Source organism: Opisthorchis viverrini (assembly GCF_000715545.1).
Source record: "Opisthorchis viverrini unplaced genomic scaffold opera_v5_60, whole genome shotgun sequence".
NCBI lineage: Eukaryota > Metazoa > Platyhelminthes > Trematoda > Opisthorchiida > Opisthorchiidae > Opisthorchis > Opisthorchis viverrini.
Genome location: NW_008751712.1, coordinates 974,963 through 983,814, shown reverse-complemented (window position 1 = coordinate 983,814; position 8,852 = coordinate 974,963).

Sequence of the window (8,852 nt, the reverse complement as noted above, 5' to 3'; positions counted from 1 at the left end):
AACAAGAGTGTTCTCACGACGCGCTGCATCCTAGGAAGTGAGACTGCTGGTACACAGTCTCATTAGGTAGGTTTGGGAAGTTGTGATTTATGAGAGACCAGCAGAGAGTGTCGGTGTAATACTTACTCCGATATTTCACTTGTCCGACAATTCGAACGACGACCCAGTAACCGTCCTGGTTGTGTCGATCGGCTGACCCGCCTGTTAGAACTTCTCAGGCAGATAGCGCAATGAATGTTTGGAGCTTGTAGCAAACAATGGGAGTTGGGTGTTGCACACGAGAACATTATTGGTTGTTGATCAGGTGGCTGCTGATCTGTTCGCCGAGCTCGGCAATTGACTTGCAAACGTTTCGTCATCAATCGTGGGGAAATCTTCGAGGAGATATCCACCAACAGTACACTGAAGATGTCTCCTCGAATGGTGACTAAACGTTCGCAAAGCAATTGCCAAGCTCGGCGAACAAATCAACAGCCACCTGCTCAATTACCAATTACTCTGATGTATGAGCAAACGTTGCTCAGACGACCCCCGCATGCTTTTTTCCAATCGTATATCGAGTGTCATCAACTGGAACATGTTTTCTGAACACTCTTCACACACACAAATTCTTTCAAACGTAAGTATCATGTCGAATTCAGTTGTCTGATCTAGCGACTAAGCAGATCGATGTGTTTTTCTTATACGTTTCTACAACGTCCATTGAATTCTAGCCTGTAAAAATAATAATAATCGTTCACCCGTAACACCTTTCGGTGCCTAGCCGCCATGCTATACGAAGGGAGCATGAGGGCTGGGATACTGTCCAAGCCTAGACAGGGGAAGTCGAGAGGCAGAATTCGGGTTCGAACCACGGACCTTCCGGTCAGTAAATTCGTGTTCTAACCATTTGGTTCATCTCGACCATGTTTGAGTCCTGCTTGTCTGGATACGACAGTTTTCCAGCCGCCTGTATTGTTTTTCCCCCGCTGAACCACTTAGGCAAATCAGTAGCCAATTTTCAGTGGCAACATCGGGAAATCGCGCTTAGCTTATCCACTCTCAACCCTTTAAACGTTTCTGGTCATTGGGAAAACGGAACAACAAGAGTCAATACAAGCTCATAACTCATTCCTAGGAAAACTTCTCGTTTTTGAAAAGGAGATCCAACACTTCAAAGGTGAAAGATGGCCTTCAAAGACTTCATTCTGCCGCAAGTCAAAAGATTTATTGTAATCCAGTAGTAAACCGCCGCCAATATGTACAAACCTTCAGTCATTTCTCTTACCACATGGGGCGTCGTATTTCTGCCTGTCCTCAAGTCTCCAAGAGACTCATAACAGTACTCAAAACCTTCCGAGCCGTCAAATCAGTAAACTCTGTCAGACTCTGCAGACTCTGTCTACAATAGAAATAACCGCTTGGTATCCAGTCATACGGCCAAATACAGCGGTCAAATTCCCTTATGATGTCTTCCGGTGAAACCAGTGTGCACACTCTAACCACCGAAATGCACAGTAAATTCCATTTCTAGGAAATCAGAGCGGATTCCCTAAATCGATGAAATCGGCCTAATGACGTTGATTTGCGGTAAAATTTTGAAAGTCAAACCATCGTTTAGAATGTATGTCTTACGAATTAACTTAAGACCAACGTGCAATGCTTTAAGTGTTCTATTAATTAATTAATTAATTATTAATTGTTTTAATTGTTTTAGTTGTGACAAGATTATCTTCAGCACAACTTGTCTAAAGCACTCAGTTGCAAATCAATTTGTTTTTTACAGGAGACTTAATTAAATCTATCCGCTGTGATATTCTTCAACTAAATGTGCTGCACACAGGCTGCCTCATGTTTCAGGTGACGACCCAAGGGTCTGCGTGCGTGACTGAAAGGTGTTCCAAAATTGGCGAGCTCCTTTGAACGGTAAAGTGGGTTTTTTCACAATAAGATATGTATTTCAGTAAATGCCTTGAATTCCGTTTGTAATTTCATAAATTTTCAACTCTTTCATTGCCTGGCCACCATGCCACCCGAAGGAAGTACGAGGGCGAGGATACTTCCGGGTTGTCCAAGCCTGAATATGGGAAGTCGAGAGGCGAACGTCGTGTCGCTTGTGTCTCTGAACTTTTTAGGAAGATAACTCTTTGAGTAACGGTTCACCTTCGCGAATATGGAAACTAATTTGGTTTTCCGAGAGACTCACCTGGAACCTAGCTGAATCTCTCGTTTATGCTATTCTCATATCTCAAATATCGTAGCGACTGAAGCATGACGCGGCCTGGTGCAGCACATTCAGTTGCCTGAGAACATCACAAACGAGAGATTCAGCTGGGTTCTAGGTGAGTCTCTCCAAAAACCAAATTAATTTGCGAATGAGTGTATATTCGCGAATTTAGTGCGAATTTTGTTTCAAGTAGAACATAAGGTTGACGGAGACCCGGGGACTACGCCCACCTGATGAGCCCCAAGAAGGGCGAAACCGGTCGTGGGCTGTCGACGGATTCTCAGCAACCTAGTAGGTAGTACATTACAAAGATATACATATATCGTCATATCTCGAAACGGTTCACCTTTCGGAAGTTTATCAGAAACAAGGCTCTTCGAAAGTGCATCAGCAGGCAATCGCATTTGCTCTTAAATTGTAATAAAACCTCTTCCCATTGAAAAGTGCTTCAAAATGGACTGTCCAAGCAACTACCTACCTAGGTAATCTTACTTATGTATCATTTCAGTGAAAACGCTATTTCTGTAGGTCTATTTCCTATTGAAGACATAAATAGACCAGAATATGTTGTATAAAGCTTGCTGTGGCAGAGCCATTTAGGCGGTCAGTGATTACTGGAAACTCAAAGTTAACATCCAGCCCTTCTGAAACAATCAATGGATAGCGTAGGTGCTCAGAAATGGAAAGTCATAGATGCAGTCTTTCTGACATCTCTGTCATATAAACCATTTGAGTCGATCCCATCTCATTTCGTTTGTTTGTTGATTTCACGGCTTTCAAATGGGACATCGTGCAGGTTTATGATTGGTATTGTGCCTCACTTTCTACATCCGTCGATCAATCCGGTTATTAGTTCAGCTTAGGAAGATGCATGCGGCTGGCATTGTTATCAATATGAGACAAACTTCTGTGCAAAACCAACACATGAGCTAGTTAATACGACATCGGTAGATACCGAGTGTAAAAGTACAACGGGAAAGGATAACTGGTTGTTATATACATGCAGGTACTAACGGACAGGTTTGAGGACAAGAGATTGCTATTTGACATAGAGCTTGATGAAAACAAATCCACTACAGCAACAGTAACATCACAAAAGAATAATTAAACACGCATCAAGAACTGGTCTGGATTCCCAGAAGGCCAGTACGACCAAAAGAGTAGCGAGTAGCTAACACATCGATCGATATATTGACAAAACTGGCTTCAAAAGCGAGGGACAAGACCGTCGAGCACAAAAATCAACTTTATTTGTGTAGACTGCGCTAAATATATCAATGACTTAGCGGAAAGGAAACTATCCAGATAAGGGTCCACGATACAGGCATCTTCAAACACCACCCACTACCCGTTGTGTCTATACACGAGGAGCTGGATGGACGTGAATTGAATCTGGCCTTAGGTCATGGAACTAGATGAAGCAAGATCTGTTGCGAGCAAAGGGCGACTATTCCAACTTCAACAATGAGCGAACTATGGCCATCAGACCAAGGGACCAGAAACAACATTTTCTGGGGAAGGGAAAGGACAAAGGACATGGTTAGAGTACTTAGGAGGTCAAGTTCCAAGGTCATCCGTAAAACATGTTACGAAAGTTTCACTGAGTTGCAAACCGTCTGAAGTTGGCGCATAACATAGCCTCCCTTACATACATCTTACATAGTTCAATCACAAATGCTCTCGCCCTTCGGTTTGCACACCAATGATGCTAAGTACTGAAATAGAACGATGAAATTCACCAACCTCATTAGAAAGATCTGTCCCCGATAAGTTTTGAGTAGAAGCCCTCACAGCATCCAGTGATGATTTCGAAACGCAGTAGGATCGAATTAAAAGCAACGTATGTCAGTCTTTTTTACAAAGGAAACTACTCACAAGATGATTGAAAACTGTTCGATAACCCACTACTGGTTTCTACCTTCTTGGGGCTTATCTTTTGTGTCTCCCGTGAAAACCAAATGGATTTAAAAAAGAGGGTAGTTCTGTCATTCTTGTTTGAAAATGGCTCATAAATGAGTAGTATAGGGCTAAGAAAATAATAGGTGTGTTGAATAGAAGGCGATATAGCAATACGTGGTACCATACTTTGTCTATAATTATCTGCGTTCAGCCTGTAGCCAGATTTTTGCGGTCTTAAGTTATGTAAAATATACTATATCGATAGGTTGGTGTACACATGTTCCCTAATAAAAAACTGTACTTTATTTTACATCTTCCCCTTCATTCATTGGTCCCAATCGATGCCTCCGAGGTGGTTTTCTAATTTCAGTCCTCATCGTAAAGAACCCATTCTTTTACCAAATTTGTCGAATACGCTGCCTGGCTACAGTTACGGTGACCTGTGACCAACTCATTTTGGAGATTCTATCAGGTTGTCAGGTTCATGGCCAAAAAGTTCGTATTGTTATTGAATAACTTTTATTTGAGTATTTTTTAGCATGTGTTTTGCCATTCCTAGTACGTATTCCATATCGTCCCATAAATGTTTCATCTGTTGTACGGATGATTACCCCCCAAGTAGCTGGCTTGGCAATCTGCGTTATGTACGCACTATTCAGGACCGGAAGCCAAGTGTTAGTGTGCTATACTGGACATTTTAGACAGTTGGTGCGGTTTTATCGAACCCATCGGCTGGGAGAATGTGTTTAACCGGATTAATCAACGGGGAGAATAACAAACGGTGTGTTTCAGTTTGCCAGTCATCGCCATCCAGAGGATCCTGGTCTGTCCGCATGCTGGACAGGTTTAGAACAAGGTTGGCCTTCAAAGTGTAAGTCAAGGAAATCTGCCGGGAAAGGTTGGAGATATATGAAAATATATGAGGAACCTCGTATACCTATAATTACTTTATAATGTTGGTAGTGTGAGGATATTTGTGCAGATTTCGTCCTGTAAGTGAAGCTAATTCGTGCTGAAAAGCCGAGAAGCACTGTACAGCTGTCTCATCCTTATTGGGAAACACCAGCAATGTGCATCTCACAAAACTCCGGAGTCTCAAACTCTCGTTTTCCTGGCTAGTAGTTTGAACACTTAACCATTCGGCCACGAGCGGCTGATCAGCAGTGTGATTAACTCGCACTTAGACAGGATTTAGCGCCGCTCATCCTTCAATCACGGGATCCACATCACGCGGTCACACGTGGCCGAACGGTAAGTGTTCAAACTACTAGCCAGGAAAACGAGAGTTTGAGACTCCGGAGTTTTGTGAGATGCACATTGCTGGTGTTTCCCAATAAGGATGAGACAGCTGTACAGTGCTTCTCGGCTTTTCAGCACAGATTGGCTTCACTTACAGGATGAAATCTGCACATTTTATAATGTATTACACATATAGCGAATGTAGCCGGCGGGTTTGTCTGAAGTCAGTTCATTCATGCATGAATTAATGAGGGAAAATTAGACCATTTGGAGCACACAGGTCGGAGCTGGTTGGATGGAATTTAGTGACAGAGCTTGCGGTATTTTTTTCGATTACGAGATTTGTGAGTCGGGTTACTAAAAGCTGCGCCATGTCTGTGATAGAAAAGTAATCCACAGAAGCTCATGAAAAAAAGAACTCGAATATCGGTTTGCATTCTTATAAAAGTACATTTTTAAGCTAACACTGAAAAGACTGAGTCAGTCTTCTTGGTCATGTGGTTGGAAATTTGTTTCCGAGCATTTTCTTACTATTCTAGAGGACAATCTTGGTGATCTGTTGGCTGATTGCTCGCTCACCTCGTCTGTATAGTACAACAGATTGGGTATAACCATTCAGACATAGTTTCCTGATGGAAAGTTCAGTTTCCTCTATGCTTCTTTGGACTACTTGTGTCTGCGTTTTGTCGTGGCCTGATTGTCTCGCACTTGATCGTGTGCTGTAACTAAGATCTTAATATTTTACCTTGTTCATTTTGACTAGCTCTGATGCGATGTCATTTGAGAAACGCTGTATTGTATGATTGATTCTCAGATATTTGGCGAATTTTTAAAATCCTTTCAGCGTTCTGACTGTCCTTTGGTTAGTTGTTTGCGACAATACGGGTGCATCGTTTACAGAGGCTAACGAGTACAGTCTGTTATGAGCCACTCTCAAACCTCACGGTTCGGTTCTGTCGAGTGACACAACTCATAAACTAGAATGAACATAAGCTTTCGACCCATTCTACTAAAGAAATCTCTATCGAGATTGCAACAAAACCTACTATGTAGGTCACAAGCTTCCTTGTATGTCATCGGTCAAGTGAAGAGGTGCAGTATGTGGTAAATTTTGTAAAAACTTTTGGCCAAAATATGCTTTAGGAGGCTGATCGTGGTGATGGTCTTCCCGAGTTTAAAAATGGTAGAAACTCAATTCGGTCAACCAAACACAATATTTTTTGTGGGTTAGTCTTTTATATGCTCGTAATCATCGTATGTGCGAATTTCAAAGCTACTAATGACGCATGAGTTGTCGGTGTAGTTCGCTTCATTCTTCCAGTGGCTACACACATTAATATGCTGTGAGTTTGTGGGATTTTGGAAGCTGGGAAACCCCACCAGTTTGCTCGAATCGTGCGAAAGTTTCGATGCGTGAGCAGGCATTGTGTGATTGGATTTCGCAGCTATCGATGTTGTACAATTATGTACTTATTGAGTGTACAAAAATCTGCATAAGAACGAGTGACCAAGATGTGCGTGCCATGTATGGCAGAATAACTTAACTCTAGTGATCAAGTAACCCTCTAGTCAAGTGGCCAAACCATGGAGAGCACACAAACTGTCAACAGTTTGTTCCTTACGACGTTTTACGTGTATTAGAAAACCAGATTAAAATGTTACGTTGGTTTTGTGCGATAGGCGTTCACGCGTTGCATCCAACTCACTTTCTAATGTCCAGCATTCGCGCGGTAAATTTTCCCTTTTCAGTTTTAAAAAAATTGTATCGGACAGGTTTCAAACTAGGCGGTTGAATCTTAGATAAGGATGAAAAACAAGTTAATGGACAAACCGGTTTCAACATGGCGGCTTTAACAAACACACTATTGGACCAGATTTTTTTACTTGGATGTCGTCGCCAAGGCAATCTACGTGATTTGCATTTCAGGATGATACTGGTGATGGTTAAATCTCCGAACATCATAGAAAATGGCCGACTGCAATAGAATTAATCAAATTCGGAAGTTGAGATGGGCAAGCCAACTTCTATTGGATACCATATCTAGACTAGGTTTACCCAGCTTTCTTCTAAAACTTTCCACGTCCTTGATTGTGTCTTGAATCATTCTGTGTGGTACTCAGTTGACAAATAGCATCTCCCACACTGATACTATGTGATGCCCCCTTGACGCAGTGTAACAATAAACAGCGGAACGGAGGCAGTTTATCCTGGTTTAAAATCTCCGATTGATTGTAAAACTGCTTGAAAAAGGATTTTATTCCAATACGCCATGTTTTGACTTTAAACTCTTCATAATATACAACAAATAGCGCTCAGTCTGTTTGTTTAGCAATATCCGAGCCGGGTTTGACCAGTAAATCCTGAGCCTTGTCGATAGAGAGTAAATTACCCGTGTTTGATTTCGCTGAATGCAACACATCTACTGACAATCACACTGCCTACGTCCGCCAAATGATCGCTGAGGTATTTTGAAACAAATCGAAGTTATCCTGCTGCTGACCAACCTCATTCGGAAATCAAAAAGCCGTCAGATTGTGATGTTCCGATGCGTTGTGTCATGATCATCGCCCTAATGTTCAAACTTGCAAAAGATTATTATGACCGATTCATACTTTTCGTCAAGTTCGAGGTGTTGTGCAAGGGACAGTGCGGCGGGATTTGGGAGGAACTCCAGTTCTCTCTCGGAGAAAGGAGTGGCAAAACATGGCATATTTGTGAATTCATGTGAGACAACCTGGGAAGGAGTTTAAGATGATTTAACTATGGGGCTATTGAAATCGGTCATCTGTCGTCAGAAAATGCTCAGTATAGGAGATAGTGTCTGAGAGTCACATGATGAGACGTTTGACCGCAAATGAATGCAGTGCCGACCTGAACGTCCTTTGCAGGAAGAGTAGTGACAGATGTAGCCGATTCAGTACAATGTATCTGAACGGTAGAAAGACATGTCCAACCCTGGGAAAAAAGTTCACAAAGTCGAAAACGATGCACCGTTTCGGCAGACTGCACCGTTTTATGTTTAGGAGGTAGTTGTAGCCGATAAAAGGAGATCATTTTTGTTTAAATGGCGTCGAAGACTGTGTTGCTTTGGTGAAGCTGCGGGCGCAACATCCCTCTCGTCAAAGCGTGGCAATTAGCAAATGACGGAGAGCATCGTCGAAGCTACCGAAATCGATGCTTTGGCTGCCATTTTGATTTGATAAACTGAATCTCAAACGAAACTAGAAGAAGTTTGATTGAATGCTACGATTCCCTTCAACAACGAGGTTCCCGAGTTAGTACATCTTGTGATCGAGTCGGAAAGGACTTCAAACCTTGGGCTTTTGGAAGTTGAAATATATTTCGGAGCGTTTCGAGAACAATTTTTTGTCAATAACATCTCAACTGGAGGGTAAATTTATTTTACATGAGGAGAGAAGATGCACAGAAGTGCAAACATGCTCGAAGGTGTCCAAATACGAACCAAGTCACATCACTGGGGTGAATTTGGCAGGAGAGAACTGCGTG